This window comes from Bubalus kerabau, chromosome 3, assembly GCF_029407905.1.
Source record: "Bubalus kerabau isolate K-KA32 ecotype Philippines breed swamp buffalo chromosome 3, PCC_UOA_SB_1v2, whole genome shotgun sequence".
Taxonomy (NCBI): domain Eukaryota; kingdom Metazoa; phylum Chordata; class Mammalia; order Artiodactyla; family Bovidae; genus Bubalus; species Bubalus kerabau.
In genome coordinates, this window is record NC_073626.1 from 16,380,499 (window position 1) to 16,401,060 (window position 20,562).

Sequence of the window (20,562 nt, forward strand, 5' to 3'; positions counted from 1 at the left end):
TGATTCACTGGAAAAGAGCATTAGGTTTGATTCTTCATGGTGGAGGGAGACCAGCTTGGGTTGATCTTCTCTTAGTTGCAGACCAGTGTGGCAAACCGGGATAATGATGGGAGTTCTGGGTAGAATTTTACTAACATAGAAGATCTGAGTGCTTCCTGGAGACAGCACATTCTGAGGGAATGAGAGAATCAAGAAGTAGGAGGAACAAGAAATTCACCCCCCACGCCCCTGTTTGCATTACCAGGTGATGATGGCTCTGGGTGGGTTTTTCCACATCAAGTCAGATTAGTGGCATCTCTGGGGGAAGGAACACCCAAGGGATGGTAGAACTGGAGATTCCAAATGGACAGAAGAGAGAGCTGTGCCAGGAGAGTGAGCCTGAGCATTTTCACAAAGACGCTGGATGCCTGTTGCCTTAGCATGGTCAGTTTTGTTTATGTCCTTCTGATTTTTCAACTGATGCTTCTTTCTTACAAAAGGAAAAATGCAAAAATCATGAAGTAGGTCTGTGTATGTTCCTCAAATGATAACTGATTCCAATGACCTATTTAATGTTATTTCAATATTAATGCCATCATTGTGATTAAATAGAAAATATCTTACTATATAGTATAGAATAGTTACTTGTGCAGTTACTTTATTAACATTTTCTATTTATGGTGAAAACTAGTAAGATAAATCATTTCAGTTGGATGAGGAAAATAAGGGAAAAACTGTAGTTTTTTTTTTTTTCCTTGAACTTTAATACTTTCCATGAAAGGACCTCAAGGCATGTGCTTCTTTGAGATAAAATACATTTTACATCACTGTCTTTCCCCTCACATCATGGGTCTCTGCCTTCACCCCATCGGATGTTGGCTCAGCGGCATGTCTTATCTCTTCCTAACATGCATCCTGCCATGCTATATTTCTTAAATGAATGGAAACTTTGTTTAAACAGAGGAGAAATATAATGATCACCTCACCTGTTTAAAATGGCTGCATGAGTATGCTTTGGTCATTGTCATTAAAAATGTATTTGCTTGGCAAGTTCTACAGCTGTATGAATTACTCTGTAAGAATTCCCCACAATAGTTACTAGGAGATGGAAATAGAGTTAAATGACTACTTCCACACGTATTTTAAAATTAAAGGCAGCAGTTTAATAAAACGAAAAAGAGATACATTTTGGAGTTAGAGCTTCATTCTGATTCTCGGTTTCCCATTTACTTTTTGTGTGACCTTGGGCAAGACGTATGACCTTGTTAAGGCCTCCAGTGCTTCATCTGTAAAATGAGAACAAAATCCATTTCATTAAGTTATATTGAGAAAGAGATGCTACATGAAAACAGCCGACAGAATACTTGGCATAGAACAGAAACATAAACATAATTGTTTGCTTTTTAGGGCTTCCATTGTCACTGTTTTTAATTCTACTTGAGAACTCATTGGTAAAACTATGTTATATAGATGTTTAAAACTGCTTTTGTTATTGTCTTCCAAGAGTGAGTCAAATTTGCATTTTCTTAAGAGAAAAGAGAAAGTTCAGTGAGGATACAGCTGTTAGGTTAGGGCTAATCATCTTAGCATTTGCCTTTTTGATCATTTTGCATTATTTTTCCATTTTACTTTTAAAACTTCCAAATGTTATCAAAATGAGCACTTTCTAGTTCCATAGAAGCTGTTCAAATTTTATATTCTCCAAAGGACTAAATCGGTGGCAACATTTTGAATACTCGGAAAAACAGCTTTTGACAAGTTCAGCTGAAAGAGAAACAGACATAAGTAATGAGCATTAAAAAAAAAAAAAAAAAACACAAAAAAACCTTACAGGGATATGAATTCAAGTTGCTTGATTTTTTTCGGAATGACTAGGTTACGGTTTTACAGGACCCACATAAAGAACCCTTTCTATGGAGGAAAATAATGATATCACTGTGGCTGGCAAGGTCAGCTGGGACATTGGCTAGGTAGCAGAAAATACATTTCTTGGCTTCATTTCCTTCCAAACAAGGGCATATTCCATATTTTGCACAAAAAAATCTATCAGTTCATAGCTGTAAAAAGAAACAAGGTTTAGAAAGAGTGTGATGCTGTAAAAGGAAATGAGTTTTGGAGTCTGATGTACTCAGCTGAGGTCATATGACAGCTGGACACATTTGAGAAAGTCATGTATCCATCTGTACCTCAATGTTTGAAAAAATGGGGACAGTGCCATCCAATCTGCTGGCTGGTTGTGAGAATTTAAATGAGATAATGCATGTGAAAGTGCCTGGAATATATAAGACTGTTAGTAAGAGTCACTGGGTACTTTGGCCACCTCATGCAAAGAGTTGACTCATTGGAAAAGACTCTGATGCTGGGAGGGATAGGGGGCAGGAGGAGAAGGGGACGACAGAGGATGAGATGGCTGGATGGCATCACCGACTCGATGGACATGAGTCTGAGTGAACTCCGGGAGATGGTGATGGACAGGGAGGCCTGGCGTGCTACAATTCACAGGGTCGCAAAGAGGTGGACACGACTGAGCGACTGAACTGAACTGAACTGAAGAGTCACTGGATTTATTTTGTTTGTTTTTTACTAATGATATTCTAATTTAATGGTTAAAACAAACCAAACCTAAGAGGCCAAGAAAATTTGGAAATCTCAGAATTTTCATGAAGAAACCTTTTAAGAACTTCTGTAAAATAATATCATGAACATATGGAGTAGATTTCCAACTCGAACACACTGTGGCCTCAGAATTAAGATTAAGATGATTGACTTTTACCTACCCTGGAAACTGTGACAGGAGTTCCACGCATCTGAGCTCTCACAAACCTAAGTTTGCCAAGACTGAGGAGGCACGAAGCATTCATTGAAGAAATATATCTGCTTCCAAGCCTTCAGAATTCATCTGATTTAAAGTTCAGGGTAACATGTACAACTCACCTACTGTGAGAATGACCATGGAGATTTCTTAATACTGTGGCCATTTTAATTTTTTTTCTTCTTTCCTCCATTTACATTTCTGGTGGTGCTTCTCAGAGATTAAATCACTAGCTCAACCAAAGCATTTTCTCCAGTATTTTCTCTTACTCATTAGCTCATTCCCAAAGTTACGCTACAGTTGGATGAGGTTCAGTTGCTTCTGAGAGACTTGTTGTTTGACGTTTAGATTCCATTCACATGACTTTATCCTTCATAACTCATAGATGATCATTTATAATAAATACTGTCAGGAGCATGTTATGTGAAAAGTCATATTTAAGAGGCTCCACTCTTAAGGCAAGACCTATTAAGCTGTAGTAAGACATCGAAGTTACAAGGAAACTGATTGTCTCTCTGAATTATGCTCAATCTCTTTCTCAGTCTCTCTGATGAGGCCTCTCATCTTAATGTGTTTGTATAATAGAATTAGAGATTTGGAAAAGGTCAGCACTGAGATGTGAGAGTTAGACTACAAAGAAAGCTGAGCACCGAAGAATTGATGCTTTTGAACTGTGGTGTTGGAGAAGACTCTTGAGAGTCCCTTGGACTGCAAGGAGATCCAACCAGTCCATCCTAAAGGAAATCAGTCCTGAATATTCATTGGAAGGACTGATGCTGAAGCTGAAACTCCAACACTTTGGCCACCTGATACCAAGAACTGACTTGCTGGAAAAGACCCTGATGCTGAGAAAGATTGAAGGCAGGAGAAGGGGATGACAGAGGATGAGATGGTTGGATGGCATCACTGACTCAATGGACATGAGTTTGAGTAAATTCCGGGAGTTAGTGATGGACAGGGAGCCCTGGCGTGGTGTAGCCATGGGGTTGCAAAGAGTTGGACACGACTGAGTGACTGAACTGAACTGAGAGTTCATTAGTCCAACTTCCTACTTGTACTGGAAGATAACTGACACAAATGTTTAATGGTTTTTGTTTTCAAAACATGGAAGATAATGAGATTGTGTTGATGTATAAAGCGATACTTCAGGCCAAGGCCAAATCTAAGAATAGGAAGCAAAGTTGCTTCTGTGCCCATTGAAGGCTGGGGAATAGAGAAAAAACTTATTTAGTGGAAAACGTCACTCAAAGCTTCAGATTACACATCTGTAAAATAGTGATGTTAGTAGTCTGTCTACGGGTTTTGTAAAGATTATGTGAAGCAACTCATGCAAAATACTTAGTCCAGTGCCAGACACCCACTAAGAACTGTGTTTTCTCTCTCTTTCTATATATATATAGTTGTGTGTGTATATATATACACATACGTATAGTGGCATAGTATACATGACATAAAAGCTACCACTTTATTTTTAAGTAGTTCAGTTGTATTAAATATATTGACACTGCTGTGCAGCCAGCAATGCCATTTATCTCCAGAACTCTTTTCCTCTTGCAAAACTGAAACTTTGTACCATTTATAATAATACCTCATTCCCCCTGTCCCCCAGCCCTTGGAAACTACAGCTGTACTTTATCTCTCAATGAATTTGAATTAGCCACTTTAGCTAGCTCATCTAAGTAGAATCATACAGTGTCTGTCCTTTGAGGATTGCCTGATTTTATTTGGTATAATGTCCTCAAGGTCCATCTATTTGCAGCATGTACTGAATTTCTCTCTCTTTTAGGTTGAACAAGATTCCATTGCATGTCTATGCCACATCTAGTTCATTTATCTGTTGATGGACACTCAGGTTGCTCTCATATTTTGGCTATTGTGAACAATACTGCTCTGGACAGCAGTATTTTCAAGATGTGAGGCCCTGTTTTCAATTAGTTCCATTTTATATCTGGAAGTGGAATTGTCAGAATGCTGTGAGTTGAGAAGTGAAAAGGGGTAGGAATGTCATGTCAGCACGGAGAAGGCTTGCAGAAGGAGAAGGAGAAAGAGAAAGAACACAGAAATCTAGCAGTAGAACTCACGTGATTGTGGACAGGTCTAGATCTGCACTGTCCTCTACAGTGGTGATAATGCCATTTGAGATGTGGCTGGTGCCACTGAGGAACTGAGTTTTTAAATTTTTATTTAGTCTTAATTAATTTAAATAATTGCTTGTGTCTATGGCACCCCACTCCAGTACTCTTGCCTGGAAAATCCCATAGACTGAGAAGCCTGGTAGGCTACGGTCCATGGGGTCGCAAAGAGTCGGACACGACTGAGCGACTTCACTTCAGGGGCAACCATAGAAGACAGAGCAGAGAGCATGCAATCTACAGAAAAAGAGGTCACTGAGGGGTATTGAGGACGGTTTTTATTTCTGTTTTTCTCAAGATATTAGAGACTTAGAGGATTATAAAAATGATGAGCATTAGGCAGAAGAGCTTTTGAAGTTGAAGCACAGGAATAGGAAAGTAATCAATAAAGTTTCTGAGAGGAGGTAAGGTTGATAAGATCTAGAGCAGGAGGGATTCTTCAGCCTTTCACAGTACACAAGATTATTATGATTCTATGGGAGGAGAGAGGAGGAGTATGATGGGGTTGGCAATTGTCAGGAGTGTAGGCTGGTGGCAGGAAGCTGAGTGGGTTTCCAACAGACAGATTCCATTTTCTTCCCAGGATGGGAATTGAGGTCATCTACTGCGAGGGAGTGAAAGACTAGTAAGCTAGAGATTGCAGGAGTTGAGAAGATTTAAAACAGCTTTTGGAGAAGACAGAATGCTGATGATGGAAACTTGTGAAGTTTGTTGAGCAGTCCTTATTTTTCTGATGGGGAAGCCAGACTTAGGAAGGTGTGCATGTCGCTTAGTTTCTTTAAGTCCAGAAAACAGTGGAGCCTTGAATCTTTCTGAGTCCACAGATTCAGTTCTTACACTGCCAGTAAATTAACCTGCCTGTGCCAAGCTCCAGTGCCTTATATGTGCCTCTTCTGATACTTTTCACCTCCATCTTTTATGGTATTTATTCATGCAAAGGCTCTGTTTCTCTTAGTAAATTCCAGGTGTGCAGAATCCATCGTCTTAAAACATCCTAGCCTCTCCACAGTGCCCAGCACAACTCCACACACACAAAGGAGGCTCAGTAAATATTTGTTGAGTGGTGCATAGCTGGATAAAGGAAGGCAAGATGCATGAGGTGGAAGAAAAGGCCCTTTCTCATACCCGGGTTCACCTTCCCCATTCTTATGCATGACTGACTCCGTTTATGCTCTGCATTTCTGGCTTAGACATAGCTGGAGCCTCTCCCCATTATCATGATGGTTTGGAGAGACATACTTGAAAATCAAGCCAAGCGATGCAGTGTGATAAAGAAGGGCTGTTATTTTTCTGAGATTTTTTTTCCTTTTTAAAAAATTATTTAATTAATTTATTTTGGAGTCCAGACATAGCAGGAAAGCTGACACTTGGGAGGTTCCCTTTCCCCAATATAACTGACATCACAGAGTTCATGCCCTTATCTTTCATTCTCAAGGTTATAAACAAACATTGAGATTGGCCAGAGCCCTGACCTTGTGGGTGACTAAGCCCCCTTGGAGTTAAAATCTAACTAAGATTTCCCCCTGGGACTCCAATTCTATCATATTGTGCTATATTTACCGATGATGTTACACTTTATCTTAGCAAATATTTAATTTGTTGAGAGAAAACATGTCATGAATGTATTACTCATAAGTTTCCCTGTTTCCCAAAGATTCTGGCAAGTGGCAGAGCTGGGATTTCTGGGGTCCTATTCATACAGCTGAAACAAAGCCAAGGGCCAAACCTTAGTGAATTCAAAGGAGAAGAGATGGATGTTGTACCGAGGCTGGCAGCGCTTGCTGAATGATTTGATGTGGCCAGTTGATCAGTAGGCATTTCCCATGCAATGGTTAGCTTAACTCTGAAATCAAATGGTTTTAGAAATAAGTATCTAAGAACCAAGAAAATGTATCTGACTCAACTGAAAATATGGGAAGCTCACTTTTATTTTCCCAATTCCATTGTCCTCTGTTCAATTAAATATACATGTCACTGACCATGGATAAATCTAAACATTGATGGGATTTTGCATCACCAGTATTTATGCTTATGCCAGAGCTTCTGAACTGAAACACCTCTGAGACAATAAAATACCTGTTGGCATTGATGGTTTTGAGATTATTGAAACATATACTATTTTAGAAAATCAAAATATGCTATTTTAAAGAAGAGTTTTTATTTTTTTTTCCGATAAGCACCCTTAAAACCTCGTTATTTGTACTGCGAGCTGAAACCTGACCATAGAAGCTGTTTTCTTGATTTCCCAAGTGACCTCATAAAGGGTTTGGACTAACTTTCTCTTAATTCCAAAATCCAACGAAAATAAATTTTATCCAGATGTTGGGCTTGGAGATTCGTGTTACATTACAAACATAACTGAATATTTGTTTTTGGAAAAATTTACTACTGTATATCATTTAAAGTAAAGGTTATATGTGTTTTTTTTTTCATTCTTGTCACAGCTTCTTATTCTTTTAGCCTCTGAAGCCACTATCCCATCCTGAGTATCTGACGTTTCTGTGTTTGTCGACAGTGCACATGATTAAAATGATATTTTCATATTTCAATGTAGTTGGAGCTCCTTAAAGTAGAGGGTTGTAAGTGCAAAAAAAAAAAAAAAAAAGATATGCAGCTCCCTAATGGCTTATTACCATCACATTTGCAATTCAGATCAGCTCTAAATTGACTGAAATTTTTAAACACATAGCAGGCAGTTTAAACTAATGATTGTCTGGAGGTTCACATCTGACATGAACTAAGCTTCTTTTCAAAACAAATTGCAAATAATTCCTCCCTTAGAGTCAAAATGTCACTTTTAAAACTCCATGTTATTGCTAGATTTTTGTCAGTTACATACAAAAAAAAATCTGCTTTTATAGTGTGTTCTACCTTTGAAAGGACTGAGTGACACCATTTCCCTATTAAAAAAAATAATACAACACCACGTATCTATATATATGGCTCTCCATCAGTTTCACTAGGAATCACCTCCCCCCCTTTCCCCCTCTTCCCCTTCAAAAATCCTAATTGTAAAGTAAAACACCCTTGGGGCAGTGGTAGGCCCGGTTGCTAAGCAACCCTCAGCAGGTAGCGGGATTCAGCTGCAGATGTCCTGATTCTTTCCTAAGAACCTTCTTATTACTGTTTGTGTTAATCTTTAACCAGGCTTTTAAACCACAGCCTTTCTCTCCGGTCTCTTGTTGTTAGATTGCACAGGCCTCCTCAAATGTTGTCCCAGAGGTAATGGTATTAAGGGGTGGCTATTGAATGTTTGCAGAGTGATAAGCACTGAAAGGGATTAGAGTTGCATGTTCCAACTAACCTTATTCTACCGTTCTTAAAAAATATCGTGAAAATTGGACCCTAATAGGAACAATGGTTGGTGTTGACACACAGCTCTGAACCTGCTTTCACTCTGAGCTTGTATATATGGTGAGGCCACCTCATGATAATTGTTCTTTTTAAAAGATCCACATTCTCCTACCAAGACCATGTATGGAATTCATTTAGCATTTGTCGATAGCCTTAGACTGAGTCCCAAGTCATTCGGTTTAATTACAGGAGAGCCAGGTACGGATGGGTTGATGGACAAACAGATTTAATAACGAGTTGAGAGAGTCTCCTTCTTTGGAGAAGTGTTTCTGCCTCCACTGGGGGAGGAGGGTCTTCACAGTCCCCAAATTCTGTGACTGGGCTTAAATTTGACCAGTTCTTCAAGGCTGTGTCAGTGTCATGTGAGAAGAGAGGCACATTTAACAGTGTGGAGATCTCTTCATTTCCTCTGTTGTGAGGTTTGGATAAATTTCACAGAAGACCCCCCATAGCTGTTATTGGCCGATAGGAGTAAGCTCATAAAACATGTTAAAATAAGCCTGTTTCTGCATCCTCCTTACACAACACAGGGCAGAGTAAAGACAACACAGTTTCTCCGAGGCCTTTTCACTCCCTTTCAGTAGATTAAAAAAAATCATCACAGATGATTCACTCCCAGGACCTGCATTCTGTGTCATTTAAAAGGAATTCAGGCCTTTTCCCAACATAACATTTGCTTACAGACCTGATCCTATTATGCAACAGAATATGTGCTTATTAACACTGATTAACTGACTTGGAAATTGGAGAAAGGTCAGAGCAAATGTGAGAGATAATATTTTCGTGTTTTCTAGACCTTATTGAAGTTAATCTATATCGATAAAGTCTTCAAATTTTGGATTCAGCACACACACACACATATACAGACAAATAAGATTAGTTTCCTGCTTTCTGAACTCCATTGATATTCTCCTTTGTTTGAAGCTATTTAAAAGATATTTTGATCTTAAGTTAAAAAAAAGAAAAAAAGTATAGCTGCCTCCAAAAGGTTGACAGTTGATTGGTGTCCACCATCTCCTAGGTTGTGTGTGGACTAGTTCATTTTTATTCCTCTTAGTTCAGTTCAGTTCAGTCACTCAGTCGTGTCTGACTCTTTCTGACCCCATGGACTGCAGCATGCCAGGCTTCCCTGCCCATCACCAACTCCCAGATCTTGCTCAAACACATGTCCATCGAGCCAGTGATGGCATTTATTCCTCTAATTCCACCAGCCATCAAACACTAGGAAAATACCTTATATTCCTGATGGGGAGACTGAGACAGGGAGCTTGTTATCCAGTTTTTGGACTGTCATGTTTGAATGACCCATAAGTACCATGATATCAGATAAGTGTTCTCCAATGTATGGTGGCCTGAAGGCTTTCATGAGTTTCATTTTGCGTTTAGAAGACTAGCTCATTTTCTTTCCAAGAAACCTTGGATATACCATTGAGAAATGATAAACCTTCTCTATAATTTTGAATTGTCTTCTATTTAAACTCCAACCTCTGTCTTTTATCTTTCTCTTGCTCTAAGAGAAATTATTTTGTTACATGATGATTGGCCAAGTGGGTCAATTAAATTCTGAATACAGCTGGTGTTGATTATAGTTCTGCTAATGAAAGTATCTTTGTGCAATCCTGAAGGCAACTTATACAAATAAACTGTTTGATGAACCTAGAAGAAAAAATTTTAAATGTCCACTCATAAGCATGTTGATGGATTCCATCCTAATCAATCAAAACTTTGTTTGTCAAACAATAGTTTGTCAGATGCCAGTAGAGGAAAATATTAGTTTAGAAAAGGGCAGTTTGAAGCAGTATGCTCATGCCTAGATTGTAGAGCCATTTTTACAGGATGGGGTTTGGCCTTTGTCTCTGCAGGTAGTGGGAATATAGGCTCCACCCTTTCAATCACTTGCTATCTCCAGGCCGCTACCTGTGTCTATTCAGGGCAGACAGATTCATGGACCTCATGACCACTCCCCATTCATGTCCAGGATCTGTGGCTTCAAAACTATCAGTCTCCATGCCAGAAGTATAACTCTTTTAACTGTGAAGGGTATGCTGTTGGGGTGACCCATTGTAGGCTATATGGTTTTCATTGTTGTTGTTATTGATGCATGAACACACTTTTAATATTTCTAGTCCCCCAATTTCCTTCTTTTTGACTTCTGAATCTAGGTATGAATAAAAAAGGGCTACCCTGGTTGCTCAGATGGTAAAGAGTCAGATATGACTTAATGGCTAAACAGCAACAACAAATGGTTTACAGTAAGTGGTGAAGATTTGTTTAGTCCAGGGCTCCATTGATATTTGGGTATTACTGAATTTTGAGCCCAACAATTCTTTAGGACGAGGGCTGCCCTGTACATTGTGGAATGTTTAGCAGCCTTCCTGGCCTTTACCCTCTGGATGTCTCTCCTCATTTGTGATAAACAAACGTGTCTCTGGGTGTTGCCAAGTACTCCATGGGAGTATACAAAATCACCCCCTGTTGAGAACTACTGGTTTATTCCCTTGCCCCAGTGTGTGGTATAGGCTAGTGCATCAGCCTTCCCTGTAAGCTTGTTAGAGATGCAGAAATTCAAGACCCACCCCAAACCCACTGAATAGAAATCTGTGTTTTAATAAGATCCTTAGGTGATATCATATGAACGTTAATGTGTGGGAAGTGCTGGTATCATCTTGAACAAAAGTCTGGCCTTATTTATCTCTTAAGCTAAGGTAGCACAATTTCAGGAGTGGAAATGTAATCTCAGTGGAATTCTCATCCTGCAAGTTGATGTATATACTGGCAGGTATATTTAGAACACGGTTCATTGAAATATTTAAGGACAATCAAAGGGCACTGACAAACCTAAAAATCTTTCTTTTCTCCCAATAATTATCGTGTTGTTTTCTGTTTTGGCCCACTTCGTACCATATGAATGCAGATTAATGATACTTAGGAAATGTTTGCATCTCCCAAGCTAATCCATAAATAACACCAATAATAATAAATACTGAAATTCATCCTAGTGTTTATTATGTGCTAAGTGCTCTATCAGGGTCTTTAATCCTCCCAACAACTCTGTGAGGCATTAACCTTGTTTGACTGATGAAGCTAAGAGGGAAATTAAGTGCCTTTGTCCTGATGTCTAATTTCTACAGAGTGGGGGGGGGGGGTCCGTGTTCTTTCCACCCTTTTCTTCTACCTTCTCATCTAAGGAGAGCAAAAACAAGAATGAATATTTTCTCCAGCTTATTATGCCTAAACAGCATCCATGCAGATACTCAGCCCCAGGAATAACAGGGGGAAAGAATCGTTTTGTTTTTTTTTAAAGCCCCTTTTGTTCTATCTTCTCAGGCAGCGTTCTCATTATACCTTGAGAATGTCTGGTTGTTGCCAACAGCTTGAGGTGAAGCATCCGCTCACCCTTCCCTCCCCTTGCCCTGAGAGAATTAGCGTCCAGCAACAATAAAGCCCTGTGGTACCCTGTAAGAAGCGTTCTTGGAAAGGACCGTTTTGTCTCTTGTTTTTGAGATCTGCCCACTGATTGCTAGGACGGGGTACTATGGACTGATTCTGTAGCCCAAGGGTTTGATGAGTAGACACAAGCAGAGAAAGAAAACTAAATGTGGCACTCACATGATTTAATCGAAAACTAATACTTCAGTAATTCTTTATTTTTCCTTCATTAGAGAAACCCTCTGCTCTTACTTCTGATCCTTTCTTTGGCTGAACTTCTGCTGTATCACCAGCCTATTTTTTAATTCAACCTATATTCTATCAGATGGTATTCCCAGCTTCCTTTTATCACCATGGTGACACCATACGCTTATGCCTTTATTAAAAATTTATCTTAAATAGATCTTCTAGGAACTAGTCTTTTAGGCAGTGACAGTTTTTCAGTTTCAAATCCACCATAATGTCCAGATACTGGGAATTTGTGTGCAAATATTATTCCACTATTACTGTAAAGGGAAATAAAGCAAAATGTTTAAAATTAGATAGCTACTATTCCTGCTGGATGCTTATGCATGGAAAAAGACATTTTATATGCATTCCCTTCTTACTTTCCAAGTGCACTTGGCACACAGTCTTTTTAAAGAAGAACTTTATGTAACCTTGAATTAGCTTATATGATCATCTACATTTGGTCAATTTTTAACTTTTAAACTTAATGTCAACTTTCCAGAAATATGTCCTATGAGAAAAATCGGAAATGCTGATGAAGATTAACATGTATATAAACAGCTTAAAATTACTTCTATATCCAGTAATGAGAGAAGAAATAATAATATAGTAATTTATACTTTTGATATAGTATATTATATACTATATAGTAACTGGTATGGTACAGTATCATATTATTGCTATACTACAAATTGCTCGACTGTAGTAATGACTGAATAATAAGCATTTCCTAAGAAAAATATTGCAAATAATTTTAGTAATGAGGAAAGGTTTATAATGCAGTAATTGAGAATATACTAAATTTATTTGTGACACTGCTTTTGTCTTTATAGCTATGTCTATACCTCTTTAGTTAATTAAACATCTTTAGTTATATGTCTATTTATAAAATTGAAAAAATGCCAAATACTAATAATGGCTATACCTGGTTGGTGAGTTTATGGGTGGTTTTTATCTTTTTAAAGCTTTTCTCTGTTTTCTGTAGTTTTTTTTCATGAACAGGAAATACTTTTGAAATCAGAAAGAAAAAAGTGAATATTTAAATATGAAATTAAATTAATTTAATTCTACCTAGATTGTAGTAATATGATTAAGAGGTCCTTGGGATTTTGCATATTTTTCTTGTATTTAAAGAGTTTACTGTTACAGAAACTACTCTTAACCTGATACTTTTGTTTTAAAAGAGGATTTCAAAACAGTTATTCCAAATGAAGGACAGAGACTATTGTCTTCACCACAGATAATGAAAAATGAGTTACAAGGAGATAGGAACAAAATCAGGGGACATTGTCCTCAGTGTATATAAATTAAATAGCTATTTTTCCAAAAGGTCATATCTGGAGTTTGCAGATGGGCTTGACAAAAGAAAAGATTGCCTGAATATTTTTCATTGTACTTAAACAAAAATATTTAAGCAAAATGTAAAAAGATGATTTTTATAAAGAATATGATTAATGGGTGTTTTACGAGGGAAATACTCAGAGGATGGTGCTGGATACTAAGAAAAAAGCACAGGATTTGATCACAGCAAACATGGGATTCTCGATTTAACTGCCTTTACCAAGATGTGGATAAATAATTTCATCTTTCTTGGCCTCCATTTCTTCACTTATAATATAGAAGCAATCTAAAATCCCTTAGAGTTGAGAGTGTGCTGTATTCTACTGTTTTACATATCCTTATGGCAGAGATCAAGTTATGGGAGTTTATATTTCTGAAACTTGGGTCAAGGTCCTGGCTGATCCTCAACAAGAACAACTGTGTGGGCATCTCTTGTTGATGATAGGAATTCTTTGGTGGTCAGTCAGATTTGTTGTTCTCACCAACTAAATGAAGCCAAGCAACAAGGAAAGTAAGTCCAAGCACACAAAATCTCTTCTTGGTTTCCACGAAAACAGTGCTTTTTCGTTTGGAACAGTCTTTCCACATGTGGAAGTGTTTCATCTTTCATAAAGTGCTTAATGTAAACTTGTGACTAGAAACAGCAAACAGTGATAATAGCTGTTCTCTTTTATGAATCCAAGTGTCTGTTAAATATATCTAACATATACTTGTGTATGTGAATGTGTGTATTAAAAAGACATTTAAGTAATTGATAATAATAGATAATGTATTAGTTTTTTAAAACAGCTTTATTGAAGTATAATTGATATGCAACAAATGGTACATATTTTAAGCATACAAGTTGCTGTTCTGATGTGTGTATGTGTATGTGGTGTATGCCCTCACCAAAACCCATAACATCACCCTCAAAAGTTTCCTTGTCTCTTTTTGTAATTTCTCCACAAACTCATATGTGGTATGAAGGATAGGTCAGAAGTTTTTTTTTTTTTAAGGTTTCCATTTTTTATCATTGTGTATATCCAATTCTTCTAGCACTATTGAAAAACTTCCCTTTCTTCCCCTTGCAACTGTTAAAAGTAAATTGCCCACATATGTTTGGGGGTATTTTGATTTATTTATTAATATTTGGCCATGCCACTAGCAAGATCTTAGTTTTCCACCCAGGGATTGAACTCTGGCCAAGGCAGTGAAAGAACCGAGTCCTAGCCATTAGACTACCAGGGAGCTCCTGTGGGTTTATTTTTGAAGTAGCTATTTTGTTTCACTGATATAGTTCTTTGTTTGCTAATACCACACAGTCTGGATTGCTGCAGTTTTATAATGAGTCTTGAATTTAGCTAATAAAATTTTAGGTGTTTTGAATTTTCATATGAATCTTAGAAATAGCTTGTCAATTTCTCCAAGAAAACCTGCTGAGATTTTTATTGGGACTGCATTGAATCTCTCAATCGATTTATAGAGAATTGCTATCTTAAATTGTCTTTCCTGATTTATGATCACAGTATATCACTTCATTTACTTAGGTTTTTTTAAATTTTCTCTCTGCAGAGTTCTGTAGTTTTCATTGTATAGGCCAAGTACACATTTTGTCATGTTTATACTTTAATATTTTGTATTTTTGACTCTGATGCAAATGATATTCTTTCAATTTCAACTGATTATTCATTACTAAGCTATAAAAATACTCTTAATATTTAAGTATTGATCTAGGATCTCATGACTGTGTTACACTCAATTTTTAGTTTTAGTAGATTTGGGGAGTAGATTTCATAAGGTTTTCTTTGTGGGTGATTGTGTCATTTGCAAATATTGACACTTTAAGTTCTTTGTTTCCAATCTGGATGATTTTCATTTTGTTTTTCTTGTCTTATTACATTGACTTAGCACTTCAGTAAAATAATGAGTAGATGTGGTAAAAACAGACATAATTTCTTTGTTCAAGATTTTAACAGAAAAAGCACTTAGTATTCTACCACTAAGTAGGATATTACTGAACTGAGGATATTAAGTGTACATTTTTGTAGATGTCCATTATCTTGTTGAAAAAGTTTCCTTTTCAGAAATGCTACTTTCCTGAAAGTTTTTTTTTTTTAGGGATGGATTTGGATTTTGCTAAAAAATTGTTCCATCTATTTATAATTGTGTGTGGGTGTGTGTTTAAATCAGCTAAAGCTTCCCTGGTGGTTCAGTCGGTAGAGTCTGCCTGCAATGCAGGAGACTCGGGTTGGATTGCTGGGTCTGGAAGATCTCCTGGAGAAGGGAATGGCAACCCACTCTAGTATTCTTGCCTGGAGAATTCCACGGACAGAGGAACCTGATGGGCTACATGGGATCGCAAAGAGTTGGATACGACTGAGTGACTTACACGTCACTTTACATGGTGAATGATATTGACTGATTTTCAGTGTGAAACCAGACTGGTATTCCTGGGATAAATCTCATTTGGTTATAATGCATTATATTTTTAAAATTATATATCACTGGATTTGATTTGCGAATTTTTTTTTTTTTTTTGCACCTGTGTTCATGAGGGATGCTGCTCTGTAGTTATTTTTCTTGTGTTTGTCTAATTTGGGATTTAGAGTAATGCTATTACAGAATGAACTGGGAGGTACTACCTTCTCTTCACTTAGTGGTGGTGACTCAAATGGTAAAGAACCCTGCTGCCAATGTAGAAGGCAGAGGGGATGCAGGTTCGATCCCTGGGTCAGGAATATCCCCTGGTGGAGGAAATGGCAACCTATTCCAGTATTCTTGGCTGAAAATACCATGGACAGAGGAGCCTCGTGGGCTGTATAGTCCATGGAGTTGAGCCCTTGATAAGAATAATACCTTCAAATTTCTAGAAGTTGTGTAGAATTTCTTTCTTTCTTCAGTGTTTGATTGAATTGACCAATGAAATGACAGGTGGTAACTAGGCTTATCATCATGATCATTTCATAATGTATGATAATATCAAATATAAAAAATAACTACTGTGTTGTATATCAGACATTAATATAATATTATATGTTAGTTATAAATTAGTAAAGAAAGAATTGACCAATAAAGCCATCTGTGTGCTTAGTCACTCAGTCGTGCCTGACTCTTTGACACCCCATGGACTGTAGCCCACCAGGCTCCTCTGTCCATGGGGATTCTCCAGATAAGAATACTGGAGTGGTTGCCATGTCCTTCTCCAGGGGATATTCCCAACCCAGCGATCAAACCCAGGTCTCCCACACTGCAGGCAGATTCTTTACCATCTGAGCCACCAGGGAAGCCCCAAAAGCCATCTATACATAGAGATTTTTTGGTGGGAAGATTTTAAATTACAAATGCAACTTCTTAATAAATAGTGTTAGATTATCTGTATCCTCTTGAGTAAGCTTTAGTAGTTTATGTCTTTGAAGGGATTTGTCATTTTCATCTAGTTGTCAGATTTATAGGCATAAAGTTTACAACATTCCTTTATTAGCTATTTTAGTTATCAGTTTATTACCTCTCAGCTCCAGATCCACTCTTTACCTGCTCTGTGATCTGTTGTCTAGTTGGTAAATCATTACCAACTCTTTTGCTACCCCATGAACTGCAGTCCACCAGGCTCCTGTGTCCATGGGATTTCCCAGGCAACAATACTGGAGTCAGTTGTCATTTCCTTCTCTAAGGGATCTTCCTGACCCAGAGATCAAACCTGCGTGTCCTGAGATTCTTGACCACTGAGCCCACCTGGGAAGCCCCTGCTCTGTTATAATGGAGCTTTAAGCCTGTCTCCCTTGCAGCAAGCAGGATAATAAGCTTTGTCAGTAGAAGGCACTGGAGAACATTATAGAGGAGGGACTTGTCTTCCTTCTTTCTGGTGGGAGTCAGTATTCTATGTATATTCTCAAGTTAGTGGTTTTGAGCAAAAAACATTGGCACCTGGGTTGAAGGATGACTGAATAGAGCCATGAAGATAAAGGCATCTGGAGAGAGACACATAATTGATCTCTGCAGACCCATTTGTTTATATTTGTTTGTGTTACAGGGTGGTAATGTAGAGGGGAGAGGATGGAATCCTTAGAGAGCATTTGCTTATATTCTGGAGCAAAGGTTTCTCTAAAGAGGAGCATGGCAGGTATGCCAACAGTCCTCTGTAAGCTCTAAGTTTCATAATGTTGGAGTGCCCATCCTGTGGTGCAAAACTCATTTTTATGCCTAGGGTACATGGGCTCTGCCACATCACACCCTATTCTCATTGGGAACGATTTCCACATGTGGCAACAGAATGTGTGACATTCTCCTGTGTCCCCCTGTGGGAGAACTGAGTCGTGAGGAAGGGACACACACTGCTGTGTATGTGAAAGTACTGTTCCCTGAAAGAGAGATTTTATGTAAATGCATATGCATTTATGCATGCACGTACACATATATCTACAACTATACCTGTGACAAGCTTACTCGTTAGGTTATGGATCTCATTGCAGATCTTTCCAGTTTCAGGCTTAGTTCCAGCTTTGCTGCTGTTCTGCCACTTCTTTGCCCCAGCTGCATGGCTGTCAGCAGGGCACTGACGCATCCCGAGCGCTCAGTCCCTCTGTGAGCTCACCGCCCTGGCCACAGCACTCACTGGGGCCCAGCTGACTCGGACACCACATGCTCAGGTGTTGCTCTGTCCTTCTGGTCAACAGACTTCCCATACTCCAGTCCTCTGCACAATATCCCACGGCCCTGACCCATCTGCACCCTGTCGGATTGTTTCTCGCAGTCCTCCTGTCACTGACGCTGTTACTCCTGGCTGATACCACACCACAGCGAGTGTGCTCCAGTCACCTTGACTCTTTCTGTGCTGTGTGGTTTCACCTGCAGCTGGGAGAGGTTTTTAATTTACCTTCTTTTTTTTCTGCATGCTCTGCACCTGTGGACCAGTTCAGGTATAGCCAATGCAGTGAACTTCCCTGTTATGTGGTGGGCTGCAAGACCAACTTTTCTAATAAGGTCTTACTTCAACCTTGAGAAGGGCACCCCTTCCAATTGCATTCCTCTTTGAGTACTCTCCCTCAAGTTTATATTATCCTTTAGAGCTTTGTTTATATCTTTATTATTACTCTTCATTATAGTTCACTATTTTATGGGCTTTCCTGGTGGCTCAGACCATAAAGAATAGGCCTGCAATGCAGGAGACCCGGGTTCAATCCCTTGGTTGGGAAGATCACCTGGAAAAGGGAACCGCTACCCACTCCAGTATTCTTGCCTGGAAAATTCCACGGAGGAGCCTGGCAGGCTACAGTCTGTGGGGTCACAAAGAGTCTGACACGACTGACCAACACACACACGCACACACATTCCTTTTTATAGTTAATGCAGACTTTACTGATAGAAGACTCTTATGAAATCAGTTGTATCATGCCATGCATTCATACAACATAGAGTGACCTCTTGCACTATAGGGGGGAGAACTCACAAACTCACTAGTTAAGTATTCTTTATATCAAACCTTCTCTGCTCAAATCATCATGTGTTTTATGTTGCCTGATGAGATTCTTACTGATACATTACTTAAGAGAACAAATTTGTATTCAGTATACAGTAAACTGCACATATTTAAACTGTACAATTTGCTGTTTGATACGTGTGTATACCTATAATATACTATCAGGATAATGTATATGTTACCTCTAGATGTTTCTTTATGTCAAATATTATTTTGGTACCTTGGGATCAGTTTATGGGATTCATGGTCACTTTCATGCATAGTTAAATCACTGCTGGTCATCCTGGTTTAGGAATGGTTTCTGGAATTATTTCTGCTGAAATCTGCTTTCACTAGCATCTGGATAGGAAGGATCAGGGCCAAATGAACATATCCTGGGGTGCTGAGTGTGGACTATGTGGCTAATGGAGGAGAAATAAGGTTTATATTAAATAAATATTTAGATTTAGGACTTCGGCTGTTAACTCACATGAACAAGGCTTGAGAGAGTTTTTCCAAGTTATCAACAAAAACTTCTATTTCAATTTGCTAATAATGCATCAAGAAGCTAAAAATCATTGAAAAACTATCAATAGTGAAAGAAAATAAATTTTGGCTAACTATGCTCAATGAGACTGAATTAGTTATTTAGCATCTTTGCAAAAGGGACAAAGAGGTTGAAGCTAAAATTGTAGGCATAACTTATTGTAGAGGTGGGTCTGTCAGGTTATGAATAGAAATGTTTGCTCTCCTTTGGTTTATAATGTTTGTGGTATGTCAGTTTTTCTATGTTGAAATCTGTTGCCGTTTATTTTTATCCCAAATAAATACTCAATCTTATATCCATAATTTGGTTTTATCCTTTTAGTGGAATCTCCTGAAAATGCTTGGAGTCCCACAACCTGGATTTGCCCATGTCTCCAGCATAGTGTTTCCTTAAACATGTGAAAATATACATAAAACACTGACTCTCACCAGGAAGTAGGAAAAGACAAGTCCCTCCTTTGTAATGTCCTCCAGTACCTTCTGTTCACAAAGCTAATGATCATGCTTGCTGCTAAGGAGAAATATTTAAAGCTCCATTCTCAGAGAGTGGGCAAAGAAGAGTGGATTTGGAATTGACAGCCAATAAATTGCCCAGTGTATGGAGATTTTTTTATGGTAACAGAGACTCTTTAGGGATTTTGAAAATATTGATGATGATGATGATGATGACAACAATGGCAGTGATTGATGGAGGTGGTAGTGATAATTAATGGCTATTTCATTTATTCTTACAGACTGAGCTAAATCCCCTAACTACTTTTCCAGATTTTTCCAGCATATCAGTATTTCTTTTTCATTCTCAAATTTGCACCACCTACGGTTTAAACTTCATCTTGGTCTATCCTACTAAAGATTGAGAACACTTGGTCAGCATTTATCATCTATTTCTTTAGGTGGTCAGTGTCTGTTGATAATTTGTCAGCCCCAAATCAGAGCACACAGTTTTTTCTAGTTTATATATTTCTAATATTATATAACATGGTGTTTGATGCCTTATACAAGTCTCCAGCTAATTTGTATTTATTTGTGTACTTAAGTAATTGCTTTTATTGTAAAAAAAAAAAAGACAATTGAGTGTATATTTTGAGTAAATAAATTTCACATGCAAATAAAAGTATATGAAAATTGTACTGGAAAATTAAGGACAGTTTAGAAATGCTCTTGTGTAACATGTATTATGCTAAGTGGAGTAAGTCAGGGAAAAAAAGACAAAGATGATATCACTTATATGTGAAATCAGAAAACTGTAAAAAATTACTGAATATAGCAAAAAGAAAAAAAAAAACACAGACTCACTGATGTAGAGA

The 20,562-nt window shown here is 38.1% G+C and overlaps 1 long non-coding RNA gene across 1 annotated transcript in view; it reads right to left on the reverse strand.

The window, feature by feature from the left end:
* Positions 1-264: 264 nt before the first annotated feature.
* The window catches only part of LOC129645511 (uncharacterized), a 35,140-nt gene continuing 14,842 nt past the window's right edge, over positions 265-20,562 (reverse strand). Inside the window, exons 2-3 of the long non-coding RNA XR_008711413.1 lie at positions 6,687-6,766; positions 265-1,265 (exon numbers count right to left, since the gene is read on the reverse strand). This is a non-coding gene — a long non-coding RNA (uncharacterized LOC129645511). The remainder of the gene's footprint in view (positions 1,266-6,686; positions 6,767-20,562) is intronic.